The 19300-nt window shown below is 50.2% G+C and overlaps 1 protein-coding gene and 1 long non-coding RNA gene across 4 annotated transcripts in view; one reads left to right on the top strand and one right to left on the bottom strand.

Moving 5' to 3' along the window:
• The window catches only part of MGMT (O-6-methylguanine-DNA methyltransferase), a 277591-nt gene that overhangs the window by 227357 nt on the left and 30934 nt on the right, over positions 1–19300 (bottom strand). The window contains exon 1 of one of the 3 annotated variants that reach the window (XM_070470423.1): positions 10452–10532. The exons of 1 other annotated variant lie outside the window; for it this stretch is intronic. The gene's annotated coding sequence lies outside the window, so the exon portion shown is untranslated. Of the gene's footprint in view, positions 1–3270; positions 3352–10451; positions 10533–19300 lie in introns of those variants that run through there. One more of the 3 variants, XM_070470424.1, reaches the window with a different exon arrangement.
• Positions 10634–11726, top strand: LOC110128523 (uncharacterized). Its single transcript, XR_002311200.2, has 2 exons — positions 10634–10745; positions 11375–11726. It is a non-coding gene; the product is annotated as an uncharacterized lncRNA (long non-coding RNA).

Below are 19300 nucleotides of genomic sequence, written 5' to 3'. Positions count from 1 at the left end.
CTCCTCTCTTCTCCTGCCTTCCACCTGCTCCTAGTGTGCCTTGCCGTATCTCACTGTTCGCTGAACCCAGGGTAGGCAAAGCGAGAGCAGGGAAGCTGGAAGAAAACTTGAAGAGCTGCAGGAACTGCAGATGCGTTCATTCTCTGCAGGCTGGCAGAGCAGCCACAGCAGCGGCAGACATGCCGGAGCCTCTCCCCTCCAGGCTGACCCAGCAGCTGCCGCCAGAACGCAGCCTTAAGGGCATCTCCAGCGGTGCTTACACAGGGTACTGCGCGTGTGTGGGACTGTAAGTGACCTCCGCTGTTACATAACCACATATTCACAAAGCGTGGGGCAGGAGCCAGCGGCCACGGGGGCGAGAGAGCCTGACCACCGCCACCTGGCCACCTGCTCTTTCCCTACGTAAGGCCACGCTGATGGCCGCGGCTGCCTCCCAAGAGCCCAAGACAGAACGAGCTATGCTTTGAAGAGGTCAAGCAGCATTCCCCAAACCCCACTGTGCCCCAGCATCACTCGCAAAGCTCCAGGGCACGTTAACAGGATAGGAAAGCAGCTTTGTTTCTCTACCAAGTACTAGCCACTTGTTCACCGACCCCTGCCCCCTACCCAGTCCTGCTCAGAAGCACTGGCCTCCGTCAGCCTGTTTCGCAGGCAGGACTCCTGCTTACAAGCGTGAGAAACCAGTACGGGCTAATTAAAGCACAAAAGCAACTTACTGAAGACTCACAGAAGTTCTGGGAAGACGCTCAGAAAATGGTAGGAACCAAGACTGGCCACCGTCCAACCACAGGCAGTACCAAGCCTCAGGATACACCTGTGGGAGCGCCGGGGATTGCAGGCACGCGGCAGACCCCGGGGGCACCGCCACCCGCTGGGAACAGGATGCTGCAGCCACTGTCGTGCCCTGCTGCCCGGGCTCCCTCTCGTGTCCCGGGACTCGAGGCCCAAGCAGGAGTTCAGAGCTGGCACGGGGACCAGGCCTGTAGGCACCTGTGTCAGGTGTCCAGGAAGGAGGACAGCTGCCAGGAGGGCTTTGTCAGTGTTGGTGCCCCTCAAGGACACGGACCAGCACTGCTACAGAGAGTAAGACTGGCACACAGCCAACCAAGAGAAAGGTCGAATGGGAGAGGTCCACTCCCGTTCCCAGGCCTCAATTTTCTCAACAATAAAATAGGAATAGTAATACTGTTTTCACCAGCCTCACTGGGCTGTTCTGTGGGCCCAGCTGGAAAAGATGGGAAAAGCCATGAATGGGGTGGGCCAGGTACTCCTGCATTTGAACAGGACCTCTGTCCTGCTCGGCACACACCCAACCCTCACCCTTACTCCAAGGAAAGGCTGGAGAGACACGTCCAGGTGTGCAGGGCAAGCCGGGGCAGGACAATGAAGGTGACTCAGGGCGCAGGGGCACAAGGGACTCGCCCGTGGGAGGACCCTCGCTCAGGCCCCTCGCTCCTCTGGGAGAAGGGCCTTGCGGGTAACCGGGTCAGGCCAGGTTCTTGAGCACAGCCCAGACTGGCTGCACTTCGGAGGCCACTGGCCTGGAATGCAGGGGAAGGGCAGCCAGCCAGCTTCCTGAGCTGGAAGGGCTGCCTCTGGACCGAATAAGAGCCACAGACTCCAGCTCCTCCATCTCTGAGGTGACCACGAGGACTCCGAAGCTCGGCCCAAAGCCGCCGTCTCCCCGGTGGTCTGCAGCAGCACACACCTGCCAACCTGGCACTGGCCCAGACCACCACACCCCGCATGCGGCTGCCTCAGCACTCTCAGAACCAACTCCACCGGCCTGCACAGAGCGTGGGGGGCCAGCCACAAATCATGCCAAGAACCAACAGAGGGCAGTTCGTTCTTAACAGGACTAACTGGCAAGTTCAAAATCTCAGTTCTGAACAAGTGGCATGTCACTCCCAGCCATATCCACGCAGCGGATCATGTAGTTACGTGAAGTCTAAGGGAGTGAGCTCCTTCGACTTCATTATTGGGTAAACAGGATGGAAATCAAAGCCTACTTCAGTGTTCCTGAACGTGAGGACTCCCCGAGGACTCAGGCCTGGTACGCACGGCCCAGCCCCTCCAGCCTTGGCCTGGTTGTCCTTTCAGGAGTGCCTCTGGGTTTTAAAGCCCATTAACAGCACCCTGCTCGTCAGAGATAATGCACCATAACCCACCGACGGCTACTTTGCCAGAAAAAGAAAAGCTGCAATTTTTACAGTATTTCATACCAACTCTGCCAGAAATGGCATTTGAGACTCCACAGAAGCCTGAGCATGACTTCCTTTCCTGTAGACAACCAGGACATTCAGTACAGAGTCCTTCCATGAGCAAGAATAAAAATTAGCTGAATACTGAATCCTACTATGTAATGGATAATGTGTCCCCAGGACAGAGCACTGGGCCATTTGGCGTGGTGTGTGTGTTGAAGAGAAGCCCAGGATGAAATAGCAGACGTGCTACAGGTCCCGTGGAGCTGGCAGGCCTGGCAGAGGGGTGGGGGGAAGCCAGCAGGAGAGACGGGGGTGTCACAGACACCAGGAGGGACCCTCAGAGGCTGAAACCGGGCAGCAAGAAGGGCGCGGTTTCAATAGCAGGCAAGCACATCAGGGAGCCAGGGCGTCTCAACACAGGCTGGTGGGAGGCGCCGTCTGGAAAACAACAATGCCAGACACACACGGGGCTGCTGTGCACGACGGTGGCACAAAGAAGCTGACGGAATCCTGAGCCCTATGAACATGACAGACCTGCCCAGCAACCCCCGAGCGACATCCCCAGGCTCCAGAGGCCAACCCTGCTCCAGCTCTGAAATGGAATCCCATCAACGAACGCCAGCCCAGAGAAGGTCATGACTGTGACCCCAATAAGTGAGCTAAGAAGGGAGTGAGACCCAGGAAACACTCGTGCTCACTGTGGGCGCTCCAACATTCACAGCCCAAGCACCAAGCCCAGGGCCAAGCAGGTTTCTGGCAGCCTGGCACGACTCACGGCCAGGCTGCTGCCAGGCGGGGAGGGCGGCTGCCCCAGGAGAGCAGGGCCACCTGCTGCAGGGAAACACTAAGAAGGTCTGGAGAACATGCCATCTACACAGAGACCTGGATCACAAGGAGCCGGCCAGGCGAGAAGACGTGCCTGAGCAGCAGGCCGGGGGGGAGCCCAGCAGCAGAGCCGGGGGCCGGGGAGGAGGCCCAGCGCTGCAGAGAAAACCGCGGGTAGACACGCAGCCTCCATGGGTCAGCATCGAGGCACCCCAGGGCTTTACGCCGGGGACAAACTCACCAGGCTGGCCTTTTCAAAGCTGTCCTCTGGCCGCTGTGTAGAGAATGGGTGGGCATGGAGGCTGGAAGTTGTGGCGGAGACCACAGAGACAGTTTGAGGACTGACGATGAGCTCAACCAGTGCGAAACAGAAGGCTGACTACATAAGGAGCCGTGAGTAAGGATTAATAATAAATGTTTGACAGACACTTGAGGGCCCCATGCCCGAGCCAGCAGGCTCAGGGGCTCACAACTGCAATGAGACAAACGCGGTCTACCAGAGGAGGAAAACCACCCACAGAATGCAGATCCTGCCCAACAATCTTGGCAGCTTTTTTCTAGGTCCAAAAGTGCTCTGAAGTAAAAGTGTATTTTAGACTATCAATGTAGATATGGTACCTGCCATCTCTTACCTGCATGTTCTGAGTTTTCTACAGTAAACTTAAAATTCTTTCACAATGATAAAAACTGTATTAAAATTCAACATAATATACAGATAATGTCAGCAAATGTTCTACATTTATCATTGTCTCAATCTCACAGCCATAAAACAAAGGACTGTTACTACTTTTCTTTGTAAAATAAGAACTCTGGGGTATGAAATTTTATTTGACTTACAAAAAAATGGGGGGAAAGCCCTTCCCTGCTGGTTCAGTGGTTAAGAATCTGCCTTGCAACACAAGGACACCAGTTTGATCCCTGGTCCAGGGGACGATTCAGCCTGCACTCTGGGGCCTGGGCTCCACAGCTGCTGAAGCCCGGACACCTTGGGCCTGCGGTCTGCAGCAAGAGAAGCCACCACCATGAGGGAGGAGCCCCCGCCCACCACAGCCACAGAAAGCCTGTGCGCAGCAGCGAAACCCAAAGAGCCAAAAACACCTAAACCTTTAAAAACAAAAAGAGAGGGTTGAATAAAATAAAGATCGATGAAAGAAATCACATCTCCTTTCCCATCACTCATTCCTACACACGAGGCCTAAACAGCCCCCCAACAACTTGGGGCCCTTCCTTCCTGACCTCATCTCTGACTGGTGAACCCAATTCACTCTACTTCTACTGCTCCTTGGACACACAGACATGGCTCTTGCCTCAGGACCTTTGCACCTGTCACTCATGCTTCTTGAAATGCCTTCCCTTCACACTCTGGCAGAGTGGCCTCCGTCACTTAGTTCACAACCCTGCTCAAATGTCACTGTCTCAGAGAAACCTTCCTAAAACAGTCTATCTCCTCTATCCATCCTTTCCCATTCTTTTCCTTTATAGCACTTATGTCATATAAAATTATACTAGATTTATTTGCCATGTGTTGCCTTCACTAGAATGTAAGCTCCAATACATGTAACAAATATTATGTGACAACTCTGGCCAATGAATAAGGAGAAATCTGCTGAGGGGTCTTGTTTTAACTTTAAAAATTTTTTTATGTGGCTGGCACCATCTCCTCCCCTTTCTCCCTTTCTTGACATTGCAGATGTGATGCCTGGAGCTGTGGCAGCCACTGAGTAAACATGAGGCAAAGGTAAGAGACTAGACAGCCTCTGGCCCTCACACTGTTAGTCCCTACACACCAGTGCTGTCTGTGGCTAGACTTCTACTTGTGTGAGAAAAAGAAAGCTCTGTTTGTTTCAAGCCAAGGTTGTGAGGATTTCCTGTTTTCTTCAACTTGAAAAGTGAAAATGTAGTCTCTCATTCATAGCTGACTCTTTGCGACTCTATGGACTGTAGCCCTCCAGGCTCCTCTGTCCATGGAATTCTCCAGGCAAAAATACTGGAGTGCACTGCCATTCCCTTCTCCAGGAGATCTTCCCAACCCAGGGATCGAACCTCGGGTTTCCCAAGTTGCAGGCACATTCTTTACCGTCTGAGCCACCAAGGAAGCTGATGCTGTATGCTAACACTTAGAATGCATCATAGGTGCTCAGTAAATAGCTGTTGAATAAATGAGCTAACCATCCACATCATTCAAGTACACCTGCTGTGAGGACTCAGAAGGAGAACTCCAGGATTAATGACAGGCTGGGGTCTGAGGGCCAGAGGCTTTCTGCAAGAGGTGCCTACACAAAAAGGCGAGTCTTGTTTCCTGAGGGCGGGGTGAAGGAGGGAGCATTCCTGGCAGGCAGGTCTGCCGTGCTAAGGCCCTGGAACCAGAGGGAGCACAGGGCATCTGGGAGCTCGGGGGGGGGGGTAGACACAGGAGGGCGAGGACCCATGTCAGAGGGAGCACAGGGCATCTGGGAGCTCGGGGGGGGGGGGGTGGGTAGTAGACACGGGAGGGCAAGGACCCATGTCAGAGGGAGCACAGGGCAGCTGGGAGCTCGGGGGGGGGGGGGGGGGTAGTAATACACGGGAGGGCAAGGACCCATGTCAGAGGGAGCACAGGGCATCTGGGAGCTCGGGGGGGGGGGGGAGTAGACACGGGAGGGCAAGGACCCATGTCAGAGGGAGCACAGGGCAGCTGGGAGCTCGGGGGGGGGGGGGGTAGACACAGGAGGGCAAGGACCCATGTCAGAGGGAATCCACTGCAGCAGCTCCTGTGAGCACAGGAGCAGGAGGGCAAATGGAAGCACCGAGGACCTAAGAGCCTCCCGAGCAGGGAGGGGCGTGCGGTGTCTGGGATGCTGTAACCACCCCACGGGGTTATGATGCGTTCATAACAGAATCTGCTCCAGTAACAGCAGGCCATGCTGGTTTCCAAGCCAGGAAGAGGAGGAAAAGTTGTACCACCGAACCATCATTACTCCTAAGCACCAGCTTTACAGCTGAGGAAAACAGGGGCTTGTCCTGGAAACAGCAATCTGCAGGCCCTTCTTCTGGAAGCAGCCAAGTGGTGGCCTCGGGAGCCCCGCGGGAGGACAGGGAGGAAACCCACCATCCAAAGCCCACCATCAGTTTCCAACGTGCCAAACCCACACATGTGTGAGTTGAGAACTAGGCTACAGGGTCCTGTGGAGGCTGTGATAAGCCAGTTCTTTGACTATTTCCCAAGAGCCAGAAGGGGCCTGCTCACATGGTGGGAAACCTGACTTCCTTCATGGAGTCCTCCAGCCGCAGGCAGAACCAGGTCCACATGCTTTCAGGGGGACAGCACCCTGGGCCATGCTTAGGACACAAAACAGGTTGAACAGCCAGCCCCACCAACCCACTTCCACTCCCATGAAGCACAAGTCAGCGACAGCAGCCTGGAGGCCCAGCTTCATGGATCATCATGGCAGCCACCTAAAGCCACAGAGTGGCTGACATTAATTGGTGGCAGAAAAAAATTGATTTTTCATAGCTATTTGGAGACCTCTGAAAAAACTAAGTGAATTTCATTTCATCTCTCTTTCAACATGAATGGTGTTTAATGTTCTGAATTCAGCAGTTTGCGCCAGAGGCCGGGTTCCCACTATATCAAAAGCAAGCAACCCAGTAACAAGCTGTCTTCCTCCTCCTTTGCTTGTAGCGTTCCAGGCCGGCCACACCTGTTTAAACACTGTCCTTCCAGAACCATCTTCATAGCCCTGTACCTTCCACTTTTAACCATTTCTAGTGTCGGTATCTTGCGCAATGAAAATGACCAGAGAGAAGCTAGAAAAAGAACCTTGCCTGCCTTCTTCTTCACAGTGCACAAACATGCAGCTCAGACGTGTGCTCCTGAGGTCGCCCCCAAGTCAGTGCTCAGCCCACAGCCGAGCTCAGGCTCCCTGAGAGATGCATCTCAGGCGTCCTGGCCTTTCCATCTGCTGTGGTGTGAAGTGGGAGCTCGCTGGCACTGAGGACTGAGGCAGGAAAGGGAAGCAACCCATCTCCAGCTCCTTCTGACATCAACAAAGTCATCATGAAATGAGGACCAGTTTTACAATCACCCTACTGAACAGAGGATAAGAAAAAAGGCACCAGGGAAGCACCTTTGTCCTCGTTACTCAAGATCAGCCTACTTAACAATCAGGTGTGAGGGATTCTTTTAACTAGTAAAAAAAAAAAAAAAAAAAAAATGTGTCAAACCCCTACGAGAGAGAAAATACTCCTACCAATCACCTCTTAATAAGCCTGGCCAAAGAGGGTGGAGAAGAAAGTGGACATGACTGATCCCTGCCAGGTGTGTGAGTCAAGAAGGAAAAAACCCAGGCCGGTGACTAAGACCCAGCTCACAGTGCCACCAGGCCAGGGTCTCCACTGTGGCATTTCTCCAGGTCACTTTCCACCAAAACGGCCAAAATACGGCTCAGTCAATTATGTCCTAACAACCAAGAAGAAGGCTTCAATTTGGCTGAAATTATTTTACCAAACAAAGTACTGGCACTGCCACCTGGTATAGCAAACTTGGAACAGGTCCAAAAGTTGTGCAAAAGCATCCCTTCACATCTATACGAAAGCCTGCAAATGGATGTTTATGGTCGCTTTAGTCACAATGCTAAAACCTGGAAGCAGTCAACACTTTCTTCGCTAAGTGAGCGGCTAAAGTGCTGCACAAGACAACGGAGTATTAGTCACTGCTGAAAAGAAATGTGGCATCAAGGCCTGAAGAGACACAGAAGAAACCTGAATGAATGTTACTATGTGAAAGAAGACTGAAAAGACTGCGTGCGCTGTGATCCCATTACACGGAGACAGGAAAAGGAAACAGTGGTCACCGGGGCTGGGGGGAGGGAGGAACAGCAGAGCACAGGAGACTTTCGGGGTGGGGCAGCCGTCCTGGAGGCTACCGCGGTGCTGGCTGCGCGACATTGTACTGAACACAGCTGTCAAGACCCGGGGAGAGCACACGGCCAGAGGAGACCCCGACGTGGACAGTGGGCAAACGCATGGACGTGTGTGCGGGGGGGGGGGGGGGGCAACGGACAGGGCACGGGTGGATGGGGACTCCCAGTACCTTCTGCTCAACTTTGCTGTGAACCTAGAACTGCTCTAAAAAATGAAGTTTATCTTCGTAATTAAAAAAATAACCACCCCAAAGCCTTCTGCTACGGCCCTGACATGTAAGGTTCTGCATTACAGACCCACGGCTAGGCTTTCACATGAAACTTGCTGGTGTGGGGGTCCCATAAATACTGTGCTCCGCCTGTTCCCAGCTTATACAGACTTTCAGAACATGCAATCTGTGCTTTTTTTCATTCTCATCACTGGAGCCGGCCCTGAATGGCAGAGCACCGTCCTGATTCGCTGCACTTTGGTCTTGAAGAATACTTGTCACAACAAGGGTTGGGGAGTCAGGGCCAGGGCTGAGCTCAGCCCTGCAGCATCACACACGTGCGTGGTGTTAAGCATTTACTAGTCATCTAAACAACCCGCTACAAGCAGCATGTTATAAAAACAGCTGAGAAAATGCCTGCTTGTCAGAGCTGCTGTGTTAGAGGGACGTTTAGGAAATTTTTCACTGGTCTTTAAAACCACCATTTCTAGAAAAAAAGAGGCACCATCTACATTTTAAAACTATATTTAAAATTCAGTTTTCCTTTCTAAAGTTTTCATTTTTGTTCTTGTTAGCAAACTAAAGTATACACCATGCAGGAAGGTAACTGCTTTTCTGTTCTGAAGCTCAAAGGCTATTGTGAATTTGTGCAAATACACAGGACTCAATTAGGGAACAGGTGGAATATAAACTCGTGTGTGTGTGTCTAAAGAAACTGTTGTGAATCTGTGCAAATACACGAATTAGGGAGCAGTTGGAATACAAACGTGTGTGTGTGTGTGTGTGTGTGTGTGTGTGTGTAAAAGAAATAGACCACAGAGAAAATGCATAAAACACATATACAGCTTAACAAACTACTCCAGAAATCCCTTGAAACTCCAAGCATTTTTGAAAAATATTTCCAGTTACAATACCAGTGATAACTACTGCACACACATCCATTCTAACAGTTTAGCTAAAATACCTCTGCATCTTGCCAAAAATTGGTACATGATACCAGAACAATCTACAGAGAGACCAATAAAGGTCTTTTTAGGAGTGTATTAGTGATGACCATTAAAAATGTTCCCTAAAAAGCTTTCTTACTAACCAAGGCACTGCAGACCAGACTCAAATCTAAACAGACTTGCAGTGAAGTGAGAGGCTGGGGTCACAGCATGCTCATACCTGAGTGTACATGCTCTCAGGGTACATAGGGGAGCCTACGCACACAAAAATACAAGTGAAACACTGTACACTGCCTAGCTGATTAATTTCAGGAAAGAAAAACTACACCAAAATGAGAATGATACACGAAAACATTTTTATTAAGTGGAAAAAGGAGACTTCAAAGACGCTTCCCACTTGCTGGGTTCCCAGATCCGGGGAAGCACCAGCCACTGCCCGCAGGCCCTCTCCTCTCAGGGAGGTTTGGGTGAAGACGGGAGAAGCCCCGTTTCAAGGCGTTAATTTGAGCAGGTTACGCTGCTTACCCCTCTTCTGGCAATTCAGAGAACGTCTGAGTACTTGGTGAAGGAAGAGCTATTCTTTAATAACCAATGTACCAAGAACCAGAAGGCCAGATGCACCACTCATCAGAGAAAGCAGGTTACCAAGAGGAACGAGGCCCAGACCTCCCGCGAGGAGCCCAAAGAGAGGCAAGATGAGAACTTGGTATCCACAGTCGCTCCCCGACCGCAGCCCCTGCACCGCCGTTGCACTGGAGCAGGACTTGGAAAAGCAGCCAGGAAGTCTTAATTCTGCAGGACGGCCCCTCCTACCAGCTCCTCCTCTGCTCTAACGGGCCCGGGCCTCTGGGCTCGGCTAGGAGCCAGCACTGGGCGGACACTAAGCGCCAGCAGGGCAGCAGCGCGCCGCAGGTCTCCTCGGCCCGGCCGAGCCTCCCGCCTGGTCCTCGAGGCCCCACGCGGCCTGAAAGAGTCCGGCCCGCTCAGCACCCGCGCCAGGGTCCGGGCCCCGAGAAGGGGAAGAGAGGCTGCAGGTGACCGTGAGCGGGTGCTCACGCCCGGTCCCAAGTCCCCTCGCCGTTCAAGAAGCGGCACGACACCCCCGGGGGCTCCGGAGGTGGGAGCAACGACCATGGCGGGGAGGCCACCCAGGAGCCGGCCTCCCCGGGCAGCGTTGCGGGAACACCTGGCTGCTAACCGCAGCCGCCCCGGGGTAGGCGCGCACGCACAGCGGACCCTGCCGCCGAACGCCCCCCTCCAGAGCTCCTTGCGCTCAAGACTGACTGGCCTTTCCTGCCCATTTAAACTAGAAGTCTCACCCGACGCTGTTACAAGGAGACGCCCCTCGGGCTTCCGGGCACTCACCTCAGCGAGAGCAGCTGATTCCACAACACCGCGAACCCTGAGTCTCCCAGGAACCCCGAGTCCCGAGGAAACCCAGGTCTCGTGAGAACCCCAATTCTCACAGGAACCTGAGTCCCGTGACAACTCCACATCTCGCGTGAACTCTGCGTCCCCACCCCACCCCCGGGACCCAGAAGTCTCGCGCGAACTCCAAGTCTCACGTGAACCCTGAGTCCCAAGGGAATGTCGAGTGTCCTGTGGAGCCCGAAATCTCCTGGGAAGCCTGAGTCCTAAGGAAACCCCCGAGTCTCACAGGTACCTCAAGTCCCCGGGAGGACTCAAGAGGCTCATATGAACCCCAAGTCCCATGAGGATCCAGGGCCACGGTGCCCTGTGCACAGATTGTGGCCCCGCGGGCAGGAATCCACATTACCCACAGGATCCCAGCAACAGGCTGACACCTGAGCCCTGACTCCCTAAATCTCACAGCATCCCCAAGTCAGTCGTGGCATCCTGAACATCAGTAAGGGCAGAGAATGAGCTTCTTATAATTTACTGTGAAAAAAAATGAAAAAATGCCACCTTTTCCCTTTTAACTACTGTTAGGGCTGCTTGTGTGAACATCCGCGAGGAAAGTAGTCCTGTGGCGGTCTGACGGTGCCGGGCTCTGGCCGGGGCCACCCTGGGGGGTTGGCGGCCTCCCATGGGTCCTCAGCCCACCCTGCTGACAGCACCCACCTCACAACCTGAAGACGTTCCACGACTCGAGGCACCAATTCAGTCCGGGGCTGCATGGTGACAGTCTGTCACAGAGCAGGAGAGAGGGTGGCAGGCTGGTGCTCACGATGAAGTGTCAGGTCTTGAAACAACTGTGATGTCTTGGGAAGCTTCAGCTTAAATATGTCATGGCAGAAAATAACCTCATTCTTTATCCACCCCTACAGTTGGGCACAGTTTAACTGACTTAAGAGAATAAGAAACATGTGAGAACAGGTGGGAAGATCTGAGAGAAACACTTTTCAATCTGGCAAAGCAGTCAAACCCAAGAGATGCCTGCTGCAGAGCGGGACAGGACAGGCCGCTGGCTGCAGCCACCACGGAGCTGGGCCAGTAGGGCTGGTGGGGAAATGCAAAGCTCTCACACGTGTCTTCCTGACAGCAAGACGTGATTCAGAATCGTCCTCACCCCCGAAGAGCCCCAGAGTATCAAAGTATCAGAGGTTTGTCTGCAGTCAAGCCAGGAGAAAGACGTTCTAGTCAATAAAGCTTCCCACCTGTGTGTGGATAGAACCTCTATGTTATAAACACGTGCTTTTTGTGTCACTGATGTAATTAGCCTCCACAGGGGACTCACTATAATTCTGTCCCCTGGTTCAATAACCCAATCCCTGTTTGCACTGATTCACACAACGCAGTGAGTACAGTTAGATCCAGTCGGGCTCCGAAACAGGCTCCGCCAAAATCCTCATGAGATGGCTCCAGCAAACAGCCAGGAAGCACATTCCCACACCTGGAAGGTGAATCAACGGTGGCTTTTGGGGAGGCCTATAGAAATATCCCCGCCCAAAGTGAGGGTCCCCGCCAGGACCCACTGACAAGATGCAGACAATTACTCTCTGACTCCACCCTTCGTCAGCCTTTCCCGGGTGCATTCTGCAAATGAGGCAAAGTGCTCAACACCAAGAGCTGAGAGTAAAAAGCAGGGACACATGTGGGTGAAGAGATTGTACACCTGACAATGATCGGGGTCAGCAGTGCCCAGGGCATTTTTAAATAGTTGTGGAAAGTCCAAATGAAAACACTTCAGGATGTGCAAAAAATGACATGAAATTCACATTTAAGAGACTATAAATAGTTTCAATAGAATGTAGCCAGGCTCATTTTTGTCTACAGAAGCTCTTGTGAGTACAGCTGACCCTTGAATAACATTGATTTGAACCATGTGGATCCACTTATACGTGGATTTTTTACAATAGTAAATGCTATAGAACTGCACAACCCTTGGTTGGTGGAAATGGTAAATGAAGAACCATGATATGGAGAGCTGACTAAATTATGCCCGGATTTTCAACTGTGTGGGATGGGGGTGACGGTGGGGGGTTGGTATCCCTAACCCTCATGTCGCTGAAGGGTCAGCTGTAGTTGTGACAGGACATACAGCCTGCAAAGCCAGCAACATTTACCAAACAGTTTATCTTAGGAAAAGTCTGCCACCTCCTGACCTCAAAGTACATAAGTGATTATCAGACTGTCCAGGTTTTGTCCTATCAGATCCTTCTCTCCCACCTGCTAATAAACAAATCACAAGATCCATTTTGATCCCATATGCTCACCCTCCCATCTCTGATACTACAACCTCAAGCAAGAAGTAGGTACCAAAGTTCTCTGGAATTTCTCAAGTACTGGCTTAGAAAAACCAGCCACTAGGTTTTCAGGAGTGCTAAGCCTGGCCACCACTAAGGACCACAGGATTAGGGCCTCTTTATCCCTAATAAAGAATCTGTTGCAGACTGTTTCTGCAGTGAAGGATTCTCGGGTGAGAAGCACGCTGTGATTGATGACTTGTATCCCAAATGGAAGAGTCTTATGTTCCAGACACGCTCCGGCGGCCGAGAACGAGCCAGCCTTGATGGCACAAGGCTCTTGGAGGGACAGACACCATCCCCACCACAAGGCCAAGCAGCCGCCGACATGCACACTGCTGCTGCTGAACGATTAACCCAAGCAGGGAATTTTATGTTCTAAATTAGCTACATTATGCCTAAAACCTATCAGTGGCTTGATAACTTGGACATATAATTCTATACCTTTTACTCTTTAAACAATAATTCAGTCTAATCCTGTGGCTGAAGCCAAGATTTCTAGACCAAAAGTGCACTTTCCATTTGATTAAATACTAATAAATGCAAGAATAAAATACTAGTCTTTTATCTCACAGTAAATTCTTCAAAAACCATATACTCTAAGAATTAATTATCTCTCTGGAGAAGGAGATAGGTTCTTCCCCTCAAAGACAGCTGAATAGTCTCAAACTCTTAATTACAACTTTTAAAACATAACTGATAGCAGTCTAGGGCTTACAGAAAGATGACATCATAGTGACCTGTCAGTCAGCATGGCCTCAGGTGGAGCATTTGGACAGATGGGATGAAGAGAATCAGGCAGGATCTCCCTGCAGAAAAGACCACACAGAGCTACGACCCTCAACAAAGCATGTAAGCTGGTATCATTCACCCGTGGCCTTTTTCCCATGTGTGTTTGGCACTTTAAAATTTAGAAAGTATCTTCATATAGTTCATCCATGAAGAAGTAAACAGAGTTAAATGCTGTCAAAAGGAAGATGGTGTGCCATAGAGTTCGCCGAGTAAGGGGTTTTGTTTTCCACCTTATAAACGTTAGGGTATCGAGACAGGGCACTGACACCAGTCTCTGTAATGGCACCGTGCCCAGGGGCAGCACCAGCTCACTCCATGTGACCACAGTGATCTCCAGCCTGAGATTCAGCGCAGGAAACCGGCCTAGGCCACGAGGAGGGAAAGGGGACGCCCTGCAAGGGGATGTTGTTGTTCAGTTGTGTCCAACTCTTTGTGACCCCATGGACTGTGGCACACCAGGCTTCCCTGTCCTTCACCATCTCCTGGAGTTCGCTCAAACTCGTCCATTGAGTCGGTGATGCCATCCAACCATCTCATCCTCTGTCATCCCCTTCTCCTCCTGCCTTCAATCTTTCCCAGTATCAGGGACTTTTCCGACGAGTCAGCTCTTCCCATCAGGTGGCCAAAGTCTTGGAGCTTCAGCATGGCTAGGGACTGAAGCCACAGAGATGTCAGACATCGCCCATGAGGCAGGCAGGAGGGTGCAGGAACCACACTCCACCTGCCCAAGTGTCCTCTGCACAGGGTCCCATCCTCAGAGTAGGTGACAGAGAAACAACCCATCCTTCTAGGAAGTCAGAGGAAGACTCTGTGGGAAACCTGAAGGGAGACACCCACTCAGCACCAGTCCCAGTCTACGGGCCACAGGTCCCACTTGGGAACATGCTTTCGGCAGGGTGCCGGTGAAACAGAGTTGGCCCTGGAGAGAGAAATGCAGAGCAGACCCTTAGCAACCTCTCCAGCCCCATGTCCTCCTCTGTAATGGGGACACCATGTGGACTGATGAGATAACTGGGGCTACCCGAGAGGCAGCATTACACACGCCCCTTAGAAAACCAAGGCAAGGCTGCTGGCCTGTGGGGCAGCCAAACCGCCTCTGCCCGCACGTGAGTTTGCCCTGCACACGTGTCCCACCAGAAAAGACGACAGGCCACAATGCAGCCAAGTCTCTGAGCCTCCCTTACCCCTCTGGTCCAGAGTTAACCCCCCTCCCCTCCCCTGGCAATGAGGGGCAGGTCCCCTGTCTCTCCCGCGCCAAGTCAGCAGGCTGGGAACAGGTTAGAGTCAGACTACATCCCAGGACCGACCCAGCTGAGAAGGGCTGGGCCACATGGGCCAGCCCAGGATGAGGCCGTCTTGGTACTGAGATCTGTGCACCGGAGGGAAATGAGGATGAAGCTGTGGGATCAAACCAGGTTCAAATGAAACTCACTGTTTAATATAGAAAAATCATTTTGCTCAAGTTCTCTGATTTCAGACACTTGTGATACACATAGAGAAGATATACCTAAAATCCACATTTACACACAGAATCTATGTTTCAATAAAAACAAAGACCAACTCATAACCAATTTATCTACAAATGGCACAATGAGTAAGTACTCTGCAAATATTTTTCCTTGGAAATAGGGATTATTACAAAATCATATGTAAGCTATACCCAATCTTTGTTCAAATAATTGATTGATGCAATCATCTCTCTGTCGAATATTCCCACCACTATGAGGAAAAATCTCTATTGTCTATTTCAAAAACTAGCAGAAATGTAAAACTTCTCACTACAAAACTTAGCTGATACATTTTATCTAAGTTACGACAGATTGCTTCAGATAATATTCACAGATGAAAATCTTATCAATCTGCCATGTTAATTTCAAGGGTAACTTGAATTAGAAGAAAAATCCGGACCATAACAGAGTAAAAAATAATTGATAATTAACTTTTAACTTTAATAATTAACTACTTCTTTGAATGCTAAGAAAGCTACCTATTAGCAAGCAATCTAACATTTATAGACTTTTAAAGTTTTCTCCTTTTCTACAAGACTATCCACAAGATCTGGAACACAGCAACCCCACGGAGGACACAAGGTAAGACAGGTGGGCCTGGAAGTTCCCCGTCCAGAAGAAAGACGACATGCACATTTGTTCAGTGGGGTGATGACGAGCGTCCTGATGGAAACACTGTCACCTTCCTTTGTTTTACAACATTCCTGACAATGTCAAGAAGTTTTCTTTCTCGTTTTTTCCTATACTCAACACCAAGGCCAGGGCAGTTTCTGGAATTGGCTCCAGGTCCCCAGGGGTCGCAAGAAGACGCCACCTGATGACCCACCTCCCTCACCCACAAGGGCAGCGACGTGCTGGGCGCCGTCCTCCTGCCCAGAAATGGTGTCCAAGGTGCGGGGCCAGGAGACTAGGGCAGCCCAGGCTGAGCCAGTGACCAAGTGCGATAGATACAACATCCCAAACTGTTTAAAGGTTACCAAATATACATCTTCTTACAGTGGTAAAATACACATCTTTAGAGTCGACGTTTATAAGAGTACAATTCAGTGTCATGAAATACATTCACGATGTTGTGTGGCCGTCACCACTATACAGACCAAACTTCAATTGCCACAGAAACCCCAATTGCGCCAGCTCCCCTGCCCCAGCCCCGGAAAACAGCACACGTCCATCCTCGTGAAGGTGACGACCCAAGGCCCGTCGTGCAGGCGGAGACGAGAGTTCTTGCCAGCTGCGTCTGGCTGGTTCCACAACAAGCCCCACCCACGTGCAGTGCGGCGCTTACTCTGTGGGGAAGAGCCCCACTCCGTGGTTCGCCAGTTCCTTCCTCCATCGACACTGGAGCTGTTTCCGGTGTCTGACTGCTGTGCGTGACACTGCTGTGAACACTGGTGTACAAACAGCTGCCAAGTGCTTGCGTTCGGGTCTTCCGGGTCTTTGCCAAGGAGCAGGACTGCTGGATCACACGATAATTCTGTTTGACTTGGTGAAAGGAGCCACCAGACTGTTTTCTAGTTTACATTCCCACAATGCACTAGCGTTCCAGTTCCTCTGCATCCCAGCCAACTCTTGTTTATAAAGTTATCATATAAACTTCTTCCACGTAGGAAACGTAGTGGTATGTGGACTATAATTTGATAGATCCTCATCCCAATCCCCAAGAAGGGAAGTACTAAAGAATGTGCTAACCATCGGACAATTGCACTCATCTCCCATGCTCGTAAGGTTGTGCTGAAAATCGTGCATGCTAGGCTTCAGCATTATGCGAACCAAGAACTTCCAGATGTCCAAGCTGAATTTAGAAAAGGAAGACGAACCAGAGATCAAAGTGCCAACATTGACTGGATCAGGGAGAAAGCTAGGGAATTTAAAAAAGAAAAAAATCTACCTCTATTTCACCCATTACGCCATCAAAAAGGCTTTGACTGTGTAGATCATAATAAACTACGGAAAGCTCTTACAAAGATCTTCTTTAAGATGGAATACCAGACCATCTCACCTGTCTCCTGAGAAATCTATATGCAGGTAAAAAAGCAACAATTAGAACCCTGTATGGAACAACAGATTGGTTCAAGATTGAGAAAGGAGTACGACAGGGTTGTACAGGTTGTCTGCTGTCACCCTGTTTGTTTAATCTATATGCTGAGCACATCATGAGAAATGCCGGGCTGGATAAGTTACAAGCTGGAATCAAGATAGGTGGGAGAAACATCAACAACCTCAGATATGCAGATGATACCACTCAAAGACACGAGAGCCACTCTTCCAGAGCCCCGTGGGTAAGGGAAGGGACCCTCTGACTAGAGTGCCCAACTGGGGTAAGATCAGCTGAGTTACCAGTTTATATCTATGGGTTAAATTAACCTGTAACAGAAAAATAAATGATTATGTATCAAACTCTTATCCTCACTGGATTCCTAAGGACAAGGCTGAAGCTGGTGTTTAAATTAGAACTAAGCTGATACAAAGTAAATGTTAAGCAACAAAATCGTCCCCACTTAGAAGTGCTGGTCTAATGAAGCTATACTGACAACAACTGGGAATTTCTGGGCCAGGTGAGGCAGGGTTCAGTCCAAGACAGGTGAGTGATCCCAGCCCCTGGTGCAGTCGGCACTGCCCCTTTGGAAACCCCTGAGGCTCCATGTCACTCTTAAGGGCAAATAATGGAGAATCTCCCCATTGTAACATCCAGTATGATCAGAGAACGGGGCATACCCGGAAATAAGACACCATGAGCAGGAACAAGCAAAACCAAAACAGCAGCCCTGGAGAGACGGGATCCATCAGCTGCGAGCAAGAAGCAACACAGCCCATTTAAAAATATATATATATATTACTCAGCCATTTAAAAGCATACATTTGAATCCGTTCTAATGAGATGGATAAAACTGGAGCCCATTATACAGAGTGAAGTAAGCCAGAAAGATAAACACTGATACAGTATACTAACACATATATATGGAATTTACAAAGATGTTAACAATAACCCTATATGCAAGACAGAAAGACACAGATGTATAGAACAGACTTTTGGACTCTATGGAAGAAGGCGAGGGTGGGATGATCTGAGAGAACAGCATCGAAACATGTATATTATCAAGTGTGAAACAGATCGCCAGTCCAGGTTGGATGCATGAGACAAGTGTTCGGAGCTGGTGCACTGGGAAGACCCAGAGGGATGGGATGGGGAGGGAGGTGGGAAGGGGGTTCAGGATGGGAAACACATGTAAGTCCATGGCTGATTCATGTCAATGTATGGCAAAAACCACTACAATACTGTAAAGTAATTAGCCTCCAACTAATAAAAATAAATGAAAACAAAAAACAAAAAAACAGAAGACCGTGGTGACAGGTTAACAAGGCTTATTGTGGTGATGACTCAGTGATACATACAAGCATCATCATGTTGTACATCTGAAATGAATATAATGTTATTTCAATTACATCTCAATAAATGAATGAACAATCAGCTTAAACATGCCCACAAGTTCTTAAGACCAAGAACAACCATGTAAATCAGCTCTACGATAATTGTATAGCCCCCGAACTTCAGCCTGAAGTGTTAAAAAAAAAATCAAAACACCCCCATTTTTATTTTACAAGATATGTGTTACATAACACTAAAGCACGCTACTTGCTATTTCATATATACAGGCCCGTATCTTGATGCAGAAATGCATGCTAGGCTAGTCACAAAGCCCCTTTTGTATTACTGTATTTTCATTTTCATCTAAACCAACGGAGCCCAACAGGCTAAGATAACAGTATGCCACCTGTCAGAGGACTGGAGGGCCACTGGTGGGAAAAGGACCAGCAAAAGTTGCCCGTCTAACACGGAATCCCCTTATTTTACTTACATCTTCCAATTCCACTTACTGCTTCTGGAAAGATCCCCACTGGCTCTATTTTGGGGCAAATCCCACTGTCTCTATTTTCCCCAGGCCTATCTGCTCCCAACTCTGCATTCTCTATAGGAAAACAGCAGACCAGTGTTAGCCTCCCACAGTCAGCAGCACGATTACGTTAACTCTGTCTGATACTTCCTCAAGTCGGCCTTTTCTCAAAGCACCTTCCGTGGTCTTCGCTGGATGTCACACAAATTACCAAGTCAGAAAAAAAGGAGAAAAAAAAAAGAAACCTCACCCCTTACACAAGCCTCGACTGGACAAAGAGGACCGAACAGTGGTGGAGGGCCCCACAGCGCAGT

The sequence above is a fragment of the Odocoileus virginianus genome, chromosome 7 (assembly GCF_023699985.2).
Source record: "Odocoileus virginianus isolate 20LAN1187 ecotype Illinois chromosome 7, Ovbor_1.2, whole genome shotgun sequence".
Lineage (NCBI taxonomy): Eukaryota > Metazoa > Chordata > Mammalia > Artiodactyla > Cervidae > Odocoileus > Odocoileus virginianus.
Note: the sequence above shows the minus strand (reverse complement) of the source record. Positions and strands in the feature narration are given on the sequence as shown.